Below are 21,281 nucleotides of genomic sequence, written 5' to 3' on the forward strand. Positions count from 1 at the left end.
GTTTCTACTCCTTTGTTGGCATCTTACACCATTCTTTTTTTTTTTTTTTTTTTTACTATTTATTTATTTGGCTGCACTGGGTATTAGTTGCGGCATGTGGGATCTTTAGTTACGGCATGCGGGATCTTTTAGGTGTGGCTTGTGGGATCTAGTTCCCTGACCAGAGATTGAACCTGGTCCCCCTGCATTGGGAATACGGACTCTTAACCCCTGGACCAGTGGACCAGCAGGGAAGTCCCTCTTAAATGCCATTCTTAATTGAGCCAGAGACAGTGCTCAACTTCCTCTTTCCAATGCCAATCCCTATGCACTTTTTCCTCCAACGAAGTTTTGTTTTTGTTCTTACCTGTCCATCTTTGGAATAAGACATGCTGGAGTAATGGCCAGTATTAGAGGAAATAAACCTGTAAGGGAAGTCACAGAAGAGGCAGCAGGATTTAGGATAACAAGGCACAGAAGGACCCATTATTAAGCAAGGGCTCTCATATCCTAGAGTCCCAAAACATATGTTAATTTAGTGGGGAGGACAGTCTGCACATTTACTTGATAGGCTGATTAACCAGGTACCAATGCCATTTTAGTTGCTTCTATAACCCTTGCCTATATTCTGATCCTTTCTCACCTTAGTGTTTGCAGCTATTATCCTGCCAAGTGCTCTCTGCCCATTTCCTAATATCTCTGAAACCACATTCTCACTTTTATAAAGCTAGACTGATATATAGGTAGAGCTGTATAGTGCCTGTGTGATGTGATTTCCAAGGTACAAGAAGGCCTTATTTCTCAAGCTTGTGTCTCTCCTTCTTCGTAGCTGATGTCTGATATTCCATTATCTGGAGTTGAGTCTCTGATTCTTCAATATGTGATAAAGCAGGACTGTTTATCTTTATACCTGCACAGAAACTAACAACAGTGCCTTGCCCATAGGAGATGCTCAACAAATACTTGTTGAATTATACTTAAACTTCAGGACCCTCTAGGAGGGAAAACATGACATTCCACACCTAAGGGAAGAACAGCTAATACATCACAGTTTCTTTCAATCCATGGCAGATGGTATTAAACAATCCTAACATTTATTCCTGCTAAGCCTAGTCCCTAGAGACTGCTAGTTGCCCACCAAAATATATTATCCCTTGTTTAACATGTGGCTGCCCAGCTAGACTACATTTCTCAGCTTCCTTTGCAGTTATGCATAGCTAGATGATTATAATCAACGAAGTGTGAATGAAAGTGATGGATGCCAATTATGGGCCTGGCTTAAGGTATGATCACCTCTCCACTCTTATCCCTTCCCACCAGCTGCAACCTAGACAATGGCTATCCACCTTCAACCTTACAGATGACAGATCCTTCCTTATGAGATGGAAGAACAGTGACTTGGAAAGAAACTAAGTCCCTGAACAACTCTAAGAAACAGAGATGTCCTTCAGCTCTGAACTTTTTACAATGACACTGTCATGTAAGGAAGAAATAATATTTCTTTAAACCACTGAATTGTTGATTTTTATTCTTACAGTAGACTATTATTTTTCCCATAACTAAAAACAACTGGATGCTGCCCCACAATCCTTTATACAGCATTTCAGATAGCTACTACTAATCAATTAATAAACTTTCAGTTATGACCTCATAAAAAAGTCTTTCCTTTGTTCCTCATCCTACTTTCTTTAAGATATGTAAGATTTTAGCTGTGCTGTTGAGGCCAACTACTAAGTTTTCTACTTTGTTTCCCAACAAAATCAGAGGAATTTTAGAACTCAGCTATGGTAACTTACAGGTTATAGATCTACCATCAAGTTGTCGTCCATGATGTGCAAAGAGGAAGGAAATGAATCTAGGTTCATCAAGCCATAGACTTGGTACTGCTTGACATAATTAAGGCTTCCAAGTGTCTTCAGTAAATCCATAATTAAAACAGTCAGATGAATCAACACCTTCAAATAAGCAATTAAAGCCAAAAGGGCAGAAGGAGATTGATTAGTACATTTAAGAAATATTTATTTAATCCTTACTAAATGATAGTCTTAGGCATTGGTGAATAAAACCCCAACAGACATTGTCCTTGACCAAATAACTTAAAATCTATTAGAGGAGACAGACAATAACCAAGGAAACATGAACTTATAGTTATACATTTTGATAAGAACATTAAAAGGAAATAGGATGCAGTGACAAGGGAGAGGGACATATTTACTTTAAAAAGTGTGGTTAAGAGAAGGAATCTGTGCTGAGGTCATATTTAAAGACAAACCTAAGGATAAAGAAGTCAATCCAAAGGGAGTGGATTGTACTTGCCATGTAATGTATGTAAACCGTGGTCAGCAAACTACAACTCATGGGCCAAATCTGACCTGCTATATATATATATAGTATGGGCTGAATCCTAAGAGTGGTTTGTACATTTTTAGATAGAAGGAAAAAAACTAAAAATGAATAATATTTCATGACGTCAAAATTATATGAAATTCAAGTATCAGTGTCCATATATAAAGTTTTTTTTGAATATAGCCAAACTAATTAGTGTTGTCTATAGCTGCTTGATGTTAAAACAGCATAGTTGAATACTTGTAACTGAAACCATATGACCCAAGTTTAAAATAATTACTATCTGGCTTTCTACAAAAAATGTTTGCCAACCCCTAGGCTAGAGTATAGAAAGTAAAGATAATGGCATGAAATAAGGTTGTAAAGGTAGGAAAGAACAAGATCATGCAAGATCTTATAGGAAAAAGAAATGAGAGAGAGAGAGAGAATGAATGAATTAGTTTAAAATGTATTACTTTAAAAAATTTGCTATATGATGTGAAACCACTGAAAGATAGGAAGCAAAGGAGTGTCATGATCCAATATACATTTTAGGAAGATTATTAGGACGTTTGATTTTAAATCATAATATAGAAGATAGTGAAAGATCATCATTCCCATTATAACAACTATAGAAGAAACCTAAACAAATAAGATACTACCAGACTTCAGGAATTTCTAGATTCCACATAAGACATAGAAGGCTGGAAAAAGCATCACTCTCACAACAACAAGAAAATGCCAGATAAACTATAAAATCATAACTTGAATCCATTAGAGAGCTGAGATTACAGGGCAACCAACTAGCCTGAATTGTGAGGAAAGATGTGTGCTTTAGGCCCATGAGCCACAACTACTGAGCCTGCACGTCTGGAGCTCCACGACAAAAGAGGCCGCGATAGTGAGAGGCCCGCGCACCACAATGAAGAGTGGCTCCTGCTTGCCACAACTAGAGAAAGTCCTCATACAGAAACAAAGACCCAACACAGCCAAAACATAAATAAATAAATAAATAAATAAATAAATAAATCAAAACAAAAACAAACAACTGGATTAAAAAATGGGCATAACTTTATTTTTTTATATTTTTGCTGTGTTGGGTCTTCGTTTCTGTGTGAGGGCTTTCTCTAGTTGTGGCAAGTGGGGGCCACTCTTCATCACAGTGCACGGGCCTCTCACTATCGTGGCCTCTCTTGTTGCGGAGCACAGGCTCCAGACACGCAGGCTCAGTAGTTGTGGCTCACGGGCCTAGTTGCTCCGTGGCATGTGGGATCCTCCCAGACCAGGGCTCGAACCCATGTCCCCTGCATTAGCAGGCACACTCTCAACCACTGCACCACCAGGGAAGCCCGGGCATAACTGAGTAGACATTTTTCCAAAGAGGAAATGCAGATGGCCAACAGGCACATGAAAAGATGCTCAACATTGCTAATGATCAGGGAAATGCAAATCAAAACCACAGTGAGGGGCTTCCCTGGTGGCACAGTGTTTGAGAGTCTGCCTGCCAATGCAGGGGACACGGGTTCGAGCCCTGGTCTGGGAGGATCCCACATGCCACGGAGCAACTAGGCCCATGAGCCACAACTACTGAGCCTGCACGTCTGGAGCCTGTGCTCCACAACAAGAGAGGCTGCGATAGTGGGAGGCCCGCGCATCACGAGGAGGAGTGGCCCCTGCTTGCCACAACTGGAGAAAGCCCTCGCACAGAAACGAAGACCCAACACAGCCAAAAATAAATGATAAATAAATAATAAGTAAATTAAAAAAAAAACACAGTGAGATACCACCTTGCACCTGTCCGAATGGCTATCATCAAAAAGAACACAATAGGCCTTCCCTGGTGGCGCAGTGGTTGAGAGTCCGCCTGTTGATGCAGGGGACACGGGTTTGTGCCCCGGTCTGGGAAGATCCCACATGCCGCGGAGCAGCTAGGCCCGTGAGCCATGGACTCTGAGCCTGCACGTCCGGAGCCTGTGCTCCACAATGGGAGAGGCCACAACAGTGAGAGGCCTGCGTACTGCACACACACACAAAAAGAACACAATAAAGAATGTTGGTGAGGATGTGGAGAAAAGGGAACCCTCATACACTGTTTGTGGGAATGTAAATTTGTGCAGCTACTATGGAAACAGTATGGAGGTTTCTCAAAAAGTCTAAAACTAGATTTGCCACATGACCCAGCAATTCCACTCCTGGGTGTACATTTGAAAAAAACAAAAACACTGATTGGAAAAGATACATGCATCTCAATATTCATAACAACATTATTTACAATTGCCAAGATATGGAAGCAACCTAAATGTCCATCAACAGATGAATGGATAAAGAAGATGTGGTGTATACACACACACACACACACACACACACACACACACACACGCACAGTGGAATACTACTTGGCCATAAAAAAGAATGTAATTTTGCCATTTGCAGCAACATGGATGGACTTGGAGGGCATTATTCTAAACGAAATAAGTCAGACAGAGAAATACAAATACTGTATGATATCACTTATATGTAGAATCTAAAAAAAATAAAACAAACTTGTGAATATAACAAAAAAAGAAGCATACTCACAGATATAGAGAACAAATCAGTGGTTATCAGAGGGGAGGGAGGAGGGGCAAATAGGGATTGGGGAGTAGGATGTACAAACTATTGGGTTTAAGATAGGTTACAATGATGTATAACACAGGGAATACAGCGAATATTTTGCAATAAATGTAAATGGAAAGAAACCTTTAAAAATTGCATAAAAAATTTTAATGACAAAATCCACATTTAAAATGGCACGGAATTTTGTGGAATCTTTACTTGTCCTTGCTCCATCCCTGCCCTGCACAGCATAGCGCAGATGGGAGAAGCAGTAGTCTTATCCCTTGTTACTTTTAGTGAAGTAGAGAAAGCTCGACTGAATTTGCTATGTTCTAAACTGTCTGTGCACTGTGTAAGGGAATGATATCTACAATGCTTAACTCAGAGTTCAAAGGACTGAAAATAGCTTGGATCTCAGGCTAAGGGTAGCCTTAGGAATCTGAGAGCATGGCTAATGAAAATCCACCAGATGCCTGCATGCAAAAGGTTATTTTGTGGGGATTTTTTCCCAGCTTTATTGAGATACAATTGACACATAACATTGTGTAAGTTTAAGGTGTACAACATGTTGATTTGATACATTTATAAATGCAACTTGATTACCACCATAGTATCAGCTATTATGCAAGAGATTTTTTTTAAGGGCCATTTATTCCTTTCCCAAATGTTACAGTAAAACCAGGTGGAAGAGAATGGTTTTAGCAGTTAGAAAAAAAAAAGTACAAATCTGAGGTTTGGCCATTAAAAGTTATTTACAACAATGGGAGGGGAAAAAAGACAACAAGCAGTTGTTTCACATTACAGAACTCCCCCCAACCCCAAAGCTCAATACTTGATTACCAAGTAAAAAAAGAGATACAGTTGATTCACAAGCTGGAGGTCTGAACTTGAGTAATACATTTATAAAAACCTAGACAGGGGTAGTGTCCTCTCCAGCCTAGGTGCCACTAGGCACAGCACAAGAGACTAAAAACTCAACAGGGGAAGGCTGGACACTCAGGGTTTGGGAGTGTAGGCATCCCCACATGTGGCTCTGGGATTTGGGGAGTAAACAAAGCCTACTTGGAAAAGAATTGGGGAAGAAAACCAGCAACTGCCTTATGCATGGGTGGGGACAGGGAAGCGGTAGGGCCAGGGGCAGGACCATTTCCCATCACTAACCTAACTTGGGAAACTGCAAGGGACCATCTTCAACTGGCCTTAAGAGGAAGACCAGATGGATGATGGGAGAATCCACATAGGGAGAGGAGGAGAGGGAATGTGGCTAGCGGGGCAACAGCCCCTTCCTTTCTGGGCGCAGGAAGTCAGCCAGGGCACCAGGTCCAGTCAGTGACCTCACAAGGACAGCACAGTTTTTTCAGCTTAGAGATCACCCACCTGCCCCCACCCAGCTGCTCATTCTGCTCGCTCGCTGGTGTAGGGCCACTCTCTGGCCCGGAGGGAGTGGATGGCTCTGCGCCTGGGGCCCTGCCTCTTCTGTGTCTCCTCCTCCCTTGGAGGAAACACTAGCCTCTGCCCCTTTGGCCTGGGGCTCCTGGCTCCCAGGGTGGTGGCAGCCTTCCCTCCCTGGGCAGTGCCTTCCTTGCTGCAGGCACCAACCCTCCCTGCCTTGCTCCTGCCCTTCCTCTGGGTGAGGAGGCAGACGGATCACCCCCAGCCCCCGCCTTCCGATTTCTCTTGAAGGACAGGCCACTCAATTTGGAAGGCTTATTGAAAGAGAATTTCTTCTTCTTCTTGGAGGTCTCCTTGGCAGGGAGTGGGGGGGCGGGGGGAAGCTCCCCCTTGACCTCAGAGCCCTGGCTAGGTGGTGCCGGCTCGATGGCATCGCCAGTGGCCCCGGCTTCCTCCTCTGTTCCGTTCACGGGGGAGGGCGACCCCCCTCCACCTTTGGGGGATAAGTCTCCATTGCTTTTCACGTGGCCATTCTCCCGTCCATTGACCTTAGCGGGGAAAGCGCTTGCTGCTTCCTAGGCGGTCACGTCGCCCCAGGGAGCCTTGGAGCTCTGGTTGCCCATGGTGGGGGTTCTTCTGGGGGGCGCCAGGAGCCACCCCCTGCTCACGCCATAAGGGATAGTTTGGTCAGGTGGGCCAGGCTGGCAGAGGGGAGGGGCTGGCACCTGAGAGGGAAGGGTGTGTGTGTGGGAAAATAAGCTGCACCCCTGCTCCACACCTCACCGACTAGCTGCACCCGCCACTGCTCTGCTCCTCACCAGAATGCCCATGCAAGAGATTATTGATTGAGGAATACAGAACAGCTAAGGCACAATAGAAACAGGGGTAAGCTTCTAAGGGAAAGGAAGGCATTTAAAAGCAGCTATGTATACACTTCCCAATTTCAAATTTTACTACAAAACTACACTAATCAAAAGAGTGTGGTAAGTTTTGAAATTGGGAAGTGTATACATAGTTGCTTTTAAATGCTGTCCTTTCCCTAAGAGGCTTGAATGGATTTGAGGACCTGGGGAGTGGGAAAGGTAAGCTGGGACTAAGTGAGAGAGTAGCATTGACATATATACACTACCAAATGTAAAATAGATAGCTAGTGGGAAGCAGCTACATCTCAAGGGGAGAACAGCTCAGTGCTTTGAGACCACACAGAGGGGTGGGATAGGGAGGGGGGAGGGAGACACAAGAGGGAGGGGATATGGGGATATATGTACACATATAGCTGATTCACTTTGTTATACAGCAGAAACTAATACAACATTGTAAAGCAATTATACTCCAATAAAGTTGTTTAAAAAAAACAGTGTGGTAATGACAGAAAGACAGATATACAAACCAATGGAATAGAATTGGGAGTCCAGAAATAAAGCATTGCATATATGACCAAATGATTTTCCAAAAATGTGCCAAGCTCATCCAATGGAGGAAGGACATTTTTCCAACAAATGGTGTTGGGAAAGCTGGGTATCCACATGCAAAAGGATAAAATTGGATCCTTACACCACATATGAAAATTAACTTAAGATGGATCAAAGACCTAAATGTAAGAGCTAAAATTATGAAATTTTCAGGAGAAAATATAGGGGGAGGGGACTTCTCTGGTGGTGCAGTGGTTAAGAATCCGCCTGCCAATGCAGGGGACACAGGTTTGATCCCTGGTCCAGGAAGATCCCACATGCTGCGGAGCAACTAAGCCCTTGCACCACAACTACTGAAGCCTGTGGGCCTAGGGCCTGTGCTCCACAACAAGAGAAGCCACTGCGATGAGAAGTCCGTGCACCACAACGAAGAGTAGACCCCACTCTCCGCAACCAGAGAAAAGCCCACGCACAGCAACGGAGACCCAACGCAGCCAAAAACATAAATAAAATTAAAAAAAACGAAAATATAGGGGGAAATTGTCATGATACTGGATTTGAAAATGATTTCTTGGGTATGACACCAAAAGCATAGGCAACAAAAGAAAAATGAATAAATTACACTACATTAAAATTTTAAAAAACTTTTGTGCATTAAAGGACACTAACAACAGAGTAAAGAGGCGACCAGTGAAGTGGGAGAAAAATGTATGCAGATCAAATAGCTTAGTAGGGGGTAATATTAAGGATATATAAAGAACTTCCACAACTCAACAACAAACAGAAAAAACCCAATTGAAAAATGAAGAAGGCTTCCCTGTTGGCGCAGTGGTTGAGAGTCCACCTGCCGATGCAGGGCACACGGGTTGGTGCCCTGGTCCGGGAAGATCCCACATGCCGCGGAGCGGCTGGGCCCGTGAGCCATGGCCGCTGAGCCTGCGTGTCTGGAGCCTGTGCTCTGCAACGGGAGAGGCCACAACAGTGAGAGGCTCGTGTACCCCCCCCCCCAAAAAAAAGAAAGAGATTAAATAGACAGTTCTCCTAGGAAGATATACAAATGTCCATTAAGCCAATGAAAAGATACTCAACATCACTCATTATTAGGGAAATGTAATAAAACCACAATGTAATACCACTTCTCATCCATTATGATGACTTTTTTTTTAAAGTAAATAACGTGTTGACAAGGATGTGGAGAAACAGGAACACTTGTGCATTAATGAAGGGAATGTAAAATTATGCAGCCACTGTGGGAAATAGTATGGCAGTTCCTCAAAAAAAGAAAAAAAAGAATTATTGTATAATATGATCCAGCAATTCCACCTCTGATTATATACCCAGAATTGAAACCAGGAACTTGAAAAGATATTTGTAAAACCATGTTCATAACAACATTATTCACACAATAGTCAAAATGTGTAAGGAAAAAACCAACAGAGTGGAAGAAAATATTTGCAAACCACATGTCTGATAATGGGTAAATAGCCAAAATATATAGGGAACTCCTACAACTCAATAGCATAAAAACAAACAACCTGACTAAAATAAGGGCAAAACACTTGAAACATGTCCAAAGAAGACATACAAATGTCAAACAGGTATATGAAAAGGTGCTTCGCACCTCTAATTATCAGGGAAGTTCAAAACCACAATGAAATGTCACCTCACATCTGATAGGATGACTATGATATTTTTTTAGATCAAAATTACAATGAGATACCACTTCATATCCCTTAGAATGGCTATTCTTTTTTAAAGCAAAAGGTAATTTTGTCATGATGTGTAGAAATTGGAACCATTGTATGTGGTTGGTGGGAATGCAAAATGGTGCAACTTCTACAGAAAACAGTATGGGGTTTTCTCAAAAAATTAAAAATAGAATTACCATATGACCCAGCAATCTCACTTCTGGGTATATATCCAAGAGAATTTAAATCAGGATCTGCAGGAGATATATTCACTCCCATGTTTATTGCAGCATTATTTGCAATAGCCAAGATATGGAAACAACCTAAATGCCTATTGACAGATGAAAGGATAAGGAAAATATAATATATACATACAACAGCATGTTATTCTTTCTTACAATGGAAGAAAATCCTGCCATATTCAACAGCATGGATGAAACTGGAGGATATTCTAAGTGAAATACACCAGTCATAAAAGGACAAATACTGCATCATTCCACTTAAACGAGGTCTCTAAAATATTCAAATTCAGAAAGAGTGAGTAAAATGATAGATGCAGGGGCAAAGGGGAAGAAACGGAATTGCTGTTCAAAGCGTATAAAACTCCATTTATGCAAGATAAATAATTTCTAGAGACCTGCTATCTCTAGATTGCACTTGTTGTTAACAATAATGTATTGCATACTTAAAAATTTAACAGGTTAGATCTCACGTTAAGTGTTTTTACCACAATAAAATATATTTTAAACTACATGAAAATGAAAATACAACTCATTGAAATTTCCAGGATGCAGAAAAAGTAGTGTTTAGAGGGAAAATTGAATTAGAAAAGAAGAATTAATTTTAGCTATTTCTTCATTAGAAAAGAAGAAATAGCTAAAATAAATAATCTAATCTTCCCCTTCAGGAAACTAGAAAAATAAGAACAAATTAAATTCAAAATAAGCAGAATAAAAGAAATAATAAATATTAGAGCTGTGAGGATTTCTACCTTCACCACTCCTACTCAAAATCATACTGGAATCTCTAGCTATCAAGAGAAGAAAAGGAAATAAACATATACAGTTTGGAAGAAGGAAATAAAAAATTACCCCAATATTATATGACTCTTTGTGTAGAAAAATATCAAAGAATCAACAAAATATCTCCAGGAACTAATAAGCCATCACAGGAATGTTTCAGATAGAAGGTTAATATACAACTGTCAGTCCCTTTCTTATAGACCAGCTATGAACAACCAGAATTTTAAAATATAAGTACAATGCCATTTACATTAGCAACAACAAAGTGAAATACTTAGGTATAGATCTAATAAAATATGGGGAAAATCTTATGAGAAAAACTACAAAACTCTAATGTAAGAAATCAAAAACCACAAATCAATATTGGTTTATCAATTGTTTAATAAAGAATTAACCTCGGGCTTCCCTGGTGGCGCAGTGGTTGAGAATCTGCTTGCTAGTGCAGGGGACATGGGTTCGAGCCCTGGTCTGGGAAGATACCACATGCCATGGAGCAACTGGGCCCGTGAGCCACAACTACTGAGCCTGCGCATCTGGAGCCTGTGCTCTGCAACAAGAGAGGCCCCAATAGTGAGAGGCCCGCACACCGCAATGAAGAGTGGCCCCCGCTTGCCACAACTAGAGAAAGCCCTAGCACAGAAACGAAGACCCAACACAGCCCCCCAAAAAAGAATTAACCTCAATCTTTCTCAATTTCAAATAACAGAAGTGATTGGAACACTAACTTGTTCTATGAAGCCAGTATTTATCTGATACCAAAGGTAAACAGTAGCATCACAAGAAAACTATAGACCAATAACCTTTATGAATATAGATGCAAAATTCTTCAATGCAACTCCAGTAAATGGAGTCTAACAGTATGTTAAAAGAATTATTCACCATGAACAAGTAGAATTTATCCTAGGAATGCAAGGTGGCTCAATATACAAAAATCAATGAGTAATATACCACATAAACAGAATGAAGGAAACAACCCATCTCTACTGATGCAGAAATAGCATTTCACTATATTCAACACACTTTCATGATAAGGGTCAATTAATAAACAAAGAATAGAAGGTATATTAGTTTGCCAGGGCTGTTACAACAAAACGTCACAGACTGAGTGGCTTAAAGAACAGAAATTTATATTCTCACAGTTCTGGGGGCAAGAAGTCCCAATTTAAAATGTTGTCAGGTTTTTTTTGGGGTGTGTGTGTATCCTTTCCTTGGCTTGTAGATGGTTGAACTTCTCACTGTATCTACACATGGTCATGTGCACGCACAACCCTGGTGTGTCTTTGCGTGTACATAATTTCCTCTTCTTATAAGGACACCAGTCAGATTGGATTAGGATCCACTCTAATGGTCTCATTTTAACTTATCTACCTCTTTAAAGGCCTTGTCATCAAATATAGTCCCATTCTGATGTACTGGGGGTTAGGGTTATGACATATGAATTTGGGGACTACATAATTTAACAGAAGGGAACTTGCACAACCTGATAAAGTACATCTACCACAGCTAACACACTCAATGGTGAAAGACTAACAGCCTAATTCCATTAGATGAGGATGTTCATTTTTACCACTTCTATTCAATATTGTTCTATAAGATATAGCCAGAGAAATTAGCCAAAAAAGAAATTAAAAGCATCCAGATTTGAGAAGGAGAATGTAAAACTATCTTTATTCACAGTTGACATATTCTTTTTTTGCATTTTAATTTTTTGAATTTTTATTGGAGTATAGTTCATTTAATGTGTTGTGTTAGTTTCTGCTGTACAGCAAAGTGAATCAGTTATACATACATGTACATCCGCTCTTTTTTAGATTGTTTTCCAGTATAGGTCATTACAGAGTACTGAGAAGAGTTCCCTGTGCTATACAATAAGTCCTGATTAGTTATCTATTTTACATATAGTAGTGTGTATATGTCAATCCCCATCTCCCAATGTATCCCTCTCCCTCTTCCCCCCCCACCACTCCAGTAACCATAAGTTTGTCTTCTACATCTGTGACTCTATTTCCATTTTGTAAATAAGTTCTTTTGTACCATTTTTTAGATTCCACATATAAGCGATATATATTTGTCTTTCTCTGTCTGACTTAATTCACTCAGCATGACAATCTCTAGGTCCATCCATGTTGCCACAAATGACATTATTTCATTCTTTTTTATGGCTGAGTAATATTCCATTACCTTTATTCACTCCTCTGTCGATGGACATTTAGGTTGCTTCCATGTCTTGGCTATTGTAAATAGTGCTTCAATGAACATTGGGGTACAACAGATGACATATTCTTATACAGAGAAAACTTTGAAAAATCCACAAAAATTATTTCAGATTATAAACACATTCAGCAATGTTGCAGGATACAAGATCTATGTACAAAACTCAGTTGTATTTCTATACACTAGAAATGATTAATCCAAAACTGAATTGAAGAAATTCGTCCATTAATAATACCATGAAAAAGAATACAATATTTAGGAATAAATTTAATCAAGGAGATGCAAGACTTGTAAATTGGATACTACATAACAGTGAAAGAAGTTAAATGAGGTCTAAATAAATGGAAGGACATCCAGTGATTATGGATTGTAAGAGTTAACATTGTAGATGGTACTACTTCCCAAAGTGATCTACAGATTCAATGCAATCTGTATAAAAATCTGTACTGTCATTTTTACAAAAAATGGACAAGCTGTTCCTAAAATTCATATGGAATTGTCAGGGACCCCAAACAGTCAACACAATGCTGAAATAGAATACAGTTAGAGTACCCATAATTCTTGATTTTAAAACTTACTACAAAGCTCAGTAATCAAATCACAGTAATATAGGCATAAGAATAGACATGTAGATCAATGGAATAGAATTGAGAATCCAGAAACAAACCCATGTATCTGTGGTCAGTTGAGTTTTGACAGGGTGTCAAGACCATTAAACCATTGAACCATCAACAAATGGTGTTGGGATAACTGGATATACCCTTGAAAACGATGGAACTGGACTCTCACCTCACACCCTATTCAAAATTAACTCAAAATGGGCCAAAGACTTAAATAAAAGAGCTAAAAGTATAAGAAAATTTAGAAGAAGATATCCAGGTAAATCTTAATGAACTTGGATTTGGCAGTGGATTCTTAGATCTGACAACAAAAGGACAAGCAACAAAAGAAAAACAGATAAATTGGAGTTCAGCAAAATTAAGAATGTTTGTGTATCCAAATAACAAAAGTTGGTGAGGATGTGGAATAAAAGGAACCCTCGTACACTTTTGGTTGGGAATGTAAATTGGTGCAGCCACTACGGTTTCTCAAAAAACTAAAAATAGATCTACCATATGATATAGCATATATCAAATGATATACCCACTCCTGGGTATATATCTGAAAAAAACAAAAACACTAATTCAAAAAGATACATGCGGCTCGCCCGCTGGGTGAGGCGGCAACTCCGGTGCTCGGAGCCCAGTTAGGGAGGAAGATGGTGGAAGAGTAAGACGCAGAGATCACCTTCCTCCCCACAGATACATCAGAAATTCATCTACACGTGGAACAACTCCTACAGAACACCTACTGAATGCTGACAGGAGACCTCAGACCCCCCAAAAGGCAAGAAACTCCCCACATACCTGGGTAGGGCAAAAGAAAAAAGAATAAACAGAGAAAAAAGGATAGGGACAGGACCTGCACCAGTGGGAGGGAGCTGTGAAGGAGGAAAGGTTGCCACACACTAGAAGCCCCTTCGCGGGCGGAGACTCTAGGTGGCGGAGGGGGAAAGCTTCGGAGTAGCGGAGGACAGCACAGCAACAGGGGTGTGGAGGGCAAAGCGGAAAGATTCCCGCACAGAGAATCGGGGCCGACCGGCACTCACCAGCCCGAGAGGCTTGTCTGCTCAGCCGCCGGGGCGGGTGGGGCTGGGAGCTGAGGCTCGGGTATCGGGTTTCAGTCAGAGCGCAGGGAGAGGACAGGGGCTGGCGGCAGGAAGAGACTGAAGGGGTTGGTGCACCGCAGCTAGCCCGGAGGGAGTCCAGGGAAAAAGCCTGGAGCTGCCGAAGAGGCAAGAGACATTTTCTTCCCTTTTGTTTCCTGGTGCGCGAGGAGAGGGCATTAAGAGCGCTGCTTAAAGAAGCTCCAGAGACGGGCGTGAGCCGCGGCTCAAGGCGCGGACCCCGGAGATGGGCGTGGGATGCTGGGGCTGCTGCTGCCGACGCCACAAGGCCTGTGTGCGAGCGCAGGTCACTGTCCACCCCGCCCCTTCTGGGGAGCCTGTGCAGCCTGCCACTGCCGGGGTCCCGGGACCCAGGGATGGCTTCCCTGGGAAAGCGTACGGAGCGCCTCGGGCTGGTGCAACGTCACGCCGGCCTCTGCCGCCACAGGCCCACCCCACACTGCATGCCCCTCCCTCCCCTCGGCCTGAGTGAGCCAGAGCCCCCGAATCAGCGGCTCCTTTAAACCCATCCTGTCTGAGCGAAGAACGGACACCCTCCGGCGACCTACGTGTAGAGGCGGGGCTAGGTCCAAGGCTGAGACCTGGGAGCTGTGAGAGCAGAGAAGAGACAGGGAAATCTCTCTGTGCAGCCACGGAGGCAGCGGATTAAAGCTCCATGGTCCGCTTGATGTGCCCTGCATCTGTGGAGTGCATGAATGGACAGCGAATCATCCCAAATTGAGGAGGTGGACTTTGAGGACAATATTTAAGATTTTTTCCCCTTTTCCTCTTTTTACAACGAATTATCCCAAATTAAGGAGGTGGACTCTGAGAGCAAGATTTTCGATTTTTTCCCCCTATTCTCTTTTTGAGAATGTGTATGTGTATGCTTCTGTGTGAGATTTTCTCTGTAGAGCTTTGCTTCCACCATAGGTCCCAGGGTTCTATCCATCCATTTTTTTTTCAATAATTACTTTTTTATTTTTAATAACGCTACTATATTTTATACTTTATTCTATTTTACTTTATCTTCCCTCTTTCTTTTTTCCTACCTTCCCTTCCTCCCTCCCTCCCTCTGCCCCTTTCTTTCTTTCTTTCTTTCCTTCCTCCCTCCCTCCTGTCTTTCTTTCCTTCCTTCCTCCCTCCCTCCTTCCCTTCTTCCTTTCACTCTTTCTTTTTCTTTCCTCCCTCCCTCCTTTCTTTTTTCTTTCTGTCCTTCCTCCCTACCTCCCTCCTTTCTTTCTTTCTTTCTTTCTTTCTTTCTTTCTTTCTTTCTTTCTTTCTTTCTTTCTTTCTTTCTTCCTTCCTTCCTTCCTTCCTTCCTTTCCTTCTTCCTTTCTTTCTCTCTCTCTTTCTTTCTTCTACTAATTCTTTCTTTCTACTTTTTCTCACTTTTATTCTGAGCTGGGTAGATGAAAAGCTCTTGGTGCTGCAGCCAGGAGTCAGTGCTGTGCCTCTGAAGTGGGAGAGCCAACTTCAGGACACGGGTCCACAACAGACCTCCAAGCTCCACATAACATCAAGCGGCAAAAATCTCCCAGAGATCTCCATCTCAACACCAGCACCCAGCTTCACTCAACGACCAGCAAGCTACAGTGCTGGTCACCCTATGCCAAGCAACTAGCAAGACAGGAACACAACCCCACCCATTAGCAGAGAGGCTGCCTAAAAACATAATAAGGCCACAGGCACCCAAAAACACACCACCAGACGTGGACCTGTCCACCAGAAAGACAAGATCGAGCCTCAACCACCAGAACACAGGCACTAGTCCCCCCCACCAGGAAGCCTACACAACCTACTGAAACAACCGTAGCCACTGGGGACAGACACCAAAAACAATGGGAACTATGAATCTGTAGCCTGCAAAAAGGAGACCCCAAACACAGTAAGATAAGCAAAATGAGAAGACAGAAAAACACACAGCAGGTGAAGGAGCAAGATAAAAACCTACCAGACCTAACAAATGAAGAGGTAATAGGCAGTCTACCTGAAAAAGAATTCAGAATAATGATAGTAAAGATGATCCAACATTCTATTTCCAAGATCGAAAATCTTGGAAATAGAATAGACAAAATGCAAGAAACAGTTAACAAGGACCTAGAAGAACTAAAGATGAATCAAGCATCGATTAAAAACACAATAAATGAAATGAAAAATACTCTAGACGGGATCAATAGCAGAATAACTGAGGTAGAAGAACGGATAAGTGAGGTGGAAGATAAAATAGTGGAAATAAGTGATGCAGAGCAAAATAAAGAAAAAAGAATGAAAAGAACAGAGGACAGTCTCAGAGACCTCTGGGACATCATTAAACACGCCAACATTCGAATTATAGGGGTTCCAGAAGAAGAAGAGAAAAAGAAAGGGACTGAGAAAATATTTGAAGAGATTATAGTTGAAAACTTCCCTAATATGGGAAAGGAAATAGTTAATCAAGTCCAGGAGGCACAGAGAGTCCCATACAGAATAAATCCAAGGAGAAATACACCAAGACATAAATTAATCAAACTGTCAAAACTTAAAGAAAAAGAAATCATATTAAAAGCAGCAAGGGAAAAACAACAAATAACACACAAGGGAATCCCCATCAGGTTAACAGCTGATCTCTCAGCAGAAACTCTACAAGCCAGAAGGGAGTGGCAGGACATAATTAAAGTGATGAAGGAGAAAAACCTGCAACCAAGATTACTCTACCCAGCAAGAATCTCATTCAGATTTGATGGAGAAATTAAAAGCTTTACAGACAAGCAAAAGCTGAGAGAGTTCAGCACCACCAAACCAGCTTTACAACAAATGCTAAAGGAACTTCTCTAGGCAAGAAAAACAACAGAAGGAAAATACCTACAATAACGAACCCAAAACAATTAAGGAAATGGGAGTAGGAACATACATATCAATAATTACCTTAGGGGCTTCCCTGGTGGCGCAGTGGTTGAGAGTCCGGTGCCGATGGAGGGGACACGGGTTCGTGCCCCGATCTGGGAAGATCCCACATGCCGCGGAGCGTCTGGGCCCATGAACCATGGCCGCTGAGCCTGTGCATGCGGAGCCTGTGCTCTGCAATGGGAGAGGCCACAACAGTGAGGAGTCCGCGTAAAGAAAAAAAAAATTACCTTACATGAAAATGGACTAAATGCTCCCACCAAAAGACACAGATTGGCTGAATGGATACAAAAACAAGACCCATATATATGCTGTCTACAAGAGACCCACTTCAGACCTAGAGACACATACAGACTGAAAGTAAGGGGATGGAAAAAGATATTCCATGCAAATGGAAATCAACAGAAAGCTGGAGTAGCAATTCTTATATCAGACAAAATAGACTTTAAAATAAAGACTATTAGAAGAGACAAAGAAGGACACTACATAATGATAAAGGGATCGATCCAAGAAGAAGATATAACAATTGTAAATATTTATGCACCCAACATAGGAGCACCTCAATACATAAAGCAAATACTAACAGCCATAAAAGGGGAAATCGACACTAACACACTCATAGTAGGGGACTTTAACAGCCCACTTTCACCAATGGACAGATCATCCAAAATGAAAATAAATAAGGAAACACAAGCTTTAAATGATACATTAAATAAGATGGACTTAATTGATATTTATAGGACATTCCCTCCAAAAACAACAAAATACACACTTTTCTCAAGTGCTCATGGAACATTCTCCAGGATAGATCATATCTTGGGTCACAAATCAAGCCCTGGTAAACTTCAGAAAACTGAAATTGTATCAAGTATCTTTTCCGACAACAACACTATGAGACTAGATATCAATTACAGGAAAAGATCTGTAAAAAATACAAACACATGGAGGCTAAACAATACACTACTCAATAACGAAGTGATCACTGAAGAAATCAAAGAGGAAATTAAAAAATACCTAGAAACAAATGACAATGGAGACATGACGACCCAAAACATATGGGACACAACAAAAGCAGTTCTAATGGGGAAGTTTACAGCAATAGAATTCCACCTTAAGAAACAGGAAACATCTCGAGTAAACAACCTGACCCTGCACGTAAAGCACTTAGAGAAAGAAGAACAAAAATCCCCAAAAGTTAGCAGAAGGAAAGAAATCATAAAGATCAGATCAGAAATAAATGAAAAAGAAATGAAGGAAACGATAGCAAAGATCAATAAAACTAAAAGCTGGTTCTTTGAGAAGATAAACAAAATTGACAAACCATTAACCAGACTCATCAAGAAAAAAAGGGAGAAGACTCAAATCAATAGAATTAGAAATGAAAAAGGAGAAGTAACAACTGACACTGCAGAAATACAAAAGATCATGAGAGATTACTACAAGCAACTCTATGCCAATAAAATGGACAACCTGGAAGAAATGGACAAATTCTTAGAAATGCACAACCTGCCGAGACTGAATCAGGAAGAAATAGAAAATATGAACAGACCAATCACGAGCACTGAAATTGAAACTGTGATTAAAAATCTTCCAACAGACAAAAGCCCAGGACCAGATGGCTTCACAGGCGAATTCTATCAAACATTTAGAGAAGAGCTAACACCTATCCTTCTCAAACTCTTCCAAAATATAGCAGAGGGAGGAGCACTCCCAAACTCATTCTACGAGGCCACCATCACCTTGATACCAAAACCAGGCAAGGATGTCACAAAGAAAGAAAACTACAGGCCAATATCACTGATGAACATAGATGCAAAAATCCTCAACAACATACTAGCAAACAGAATCCAACAGTACATTAAAAGGATCATACACCATGATCAAGTGGGGTTTATTCCAAGAATGCAAGGGTTCTTCAATATATGCAAATCAATCAATGTGATACACCATATTAATAAATTGAAGAAGAAAAACCATATGATCATCTCAATAGATGCAGAGAAAGCTTTCGACAAAATTCAACACCCATTTATGATAAAACCCCTGCAGAAAGTAGGCATAGAGGGAACTTTCCTCAACATAATAAAGGCCATATATGACAAACCCACAGCCAACATTGTCTTCAATGGTGAAAAACTGAAACCATTTCCACTAAGATCAGGAACAAGGCAAGGCTGCCCATTCTCACCACTCTTATTCAACTTAGTTTTCGAAGTTTTAGCCACAGCAATCAGAGAAGAAAAGGAAATAAAAGGAATCCAAATTGGAAAAGAAGAAGTAAAGCTGTCACTGTTTCCAGATGACATGATACTATACATAGAGAATCCGAAAGATGCTACCAGAAAACTACTAGAGCTAATCAATGAATTTGGTAAAGTAACAGGATACAAAATTAATGCACAGAAATCTCTGGCATTCCTGTACACTAATGATGAAAAATCTGAAAGTGAAATCAAGGAAACACTCCCATTTACCATTGCAACAAAAAGAATAAAATATCTAGGAATAAACCTACCTAAGGAGAAAAAAGACCTGTATGCAGAAAATTATAAGACACTGATGAAGGAAATTAAAGATGATACAAATAAATGGAGAGGTATACCATTCTCCTGGATTGGAAGAATCAACATTGTGAAAATGACTCTACTACCCAAAGCAATCTACAGATTCTATGCAATCCCTATCAAACTACCACTGGCATTTTTCACAGAACTAGAACAAAAAATTTCAAAATTTGTATGGAAAAACAAAAGACCCTGAATAGCCAAAGCAATCTTGGGAACGAAAAATGGAGCTGGAGGAATCAGGCTCCCTGACTTCAGACTATACTACAAAGCTACAGTAATCAAGACAGTGTGGTACTGGCACAAAAACAGAAAGACAGATCAATGGAACAGGATAGAAAGCCCAGAGATAAACCCATGCACATATGGTCACCTTATCTTTGATAAAGGAGGTAGGAATGTACAGTGGAGAAAGGATAGCCTCTTCAATAAGTGGTGCTGGGAAAACTGGACAGGGACATGTAAAAGTATGAGATTAGATCATTCCCTAACACCATACACAAAAATAAGCTCAAAATGGATTAAAGACCTAAATGTAAGGCCAGAAACTATCAAACTCTTAGAGGAAAACATAGGCAGAACACTCTATGACATAAATCACAGCAAGGTTCTTTTGGACCCACCTCCTAGAGAAATGGAAATAAAAACAAAGATAAACAAATGGGACCTAATGAAACTTCAAAGCTTTTGCACAACAAAGGAAACCATAAACACCACCAAAAGACAACCCTCAGAATGGGAGAACATATTTGCAAATGAAGCAACTGACAAAGGATTAATCTCCAAAATTTATGAACAGCTCATGCAGCTCAATAGCAAAAAAAAACAAACAACCCAATCCAAAAATGGGCAGAAGACTTAAATAGGCATTTCTCCAAAGAAGATATACAGACTGCCAACAAACACATGAAAGAATGCTCAACATCATTAATCATTAGGAAAATGCAAATCAAAACCACAATGAGATGCTACTTCACACACAGTAGGATGGTTATAATAAAGAAAACAGAAGAAAGCAAGTGTTGACAAGTATATGGAAGAATTGATACACTCATACATTGCTGGTATGTTTGTTAAATATTGTAGGTCTTGTGGAAAACCTTTTAGCTGTTCCTCAAAAAGTTAAACATATCATGATCATATGACTCAGCAATTCCACTCCTACATATGTACCCAGAATTGAAAACTGGTGTTCAAAGAAATAGTTGTAGACAAATGTTCATAGTAACACTATTCATTAGCAAAAATTGAAAAAATTCCTTTGTCCATCCACTAATGAATGGATAAACAAAATGTAAATCCATACAGTGGAATATTATTCACCCGTAAAAGGAATGAAATACTGATATATGGTACAACAAAGATGAACCTCAAATACTTTATGGTGAGTGAAAGAAGCCAGACACAAAAATCTATATATGATTTCATTTATGTATGAAATGTTCAGAATAGGTCAAATTAACAAAGACAAAGCAGATTAATGGTTGTCAGAGACTGGG

General features: G+C 40.7%; 1 pseudogene across 1 annotated transcript; it reads right to left on the reverse strand.

Moving 5' to 3' along the window:
• Window positions 1–6,203: 6,203 nt before the first annotated feature.
• On the reverse strand, window positions 6,204–6,914 carry LOC308609358 (MARCKS-related protein-like; annotated as a pseudogene). Its single transcript has one exon. The product of its transcript is annotated as an MARCKS-related protein-like (transcript).
• Window positions 6,915–21,281: the final 14,367 nt, after the last annotated feature.

Source organism: Mesoplodon bidens, assembly GCF_964165515.1.
Source record: "Mesoplodon bidens genome assembly, chromosome: X".
Classification (NCBI taxonomy): Eukaryota; Metazoa; Chordata; class Mammalia; order Artiodactyla; family Ziphiidae; genus Mesoplodon; species Mesoplodon bidens.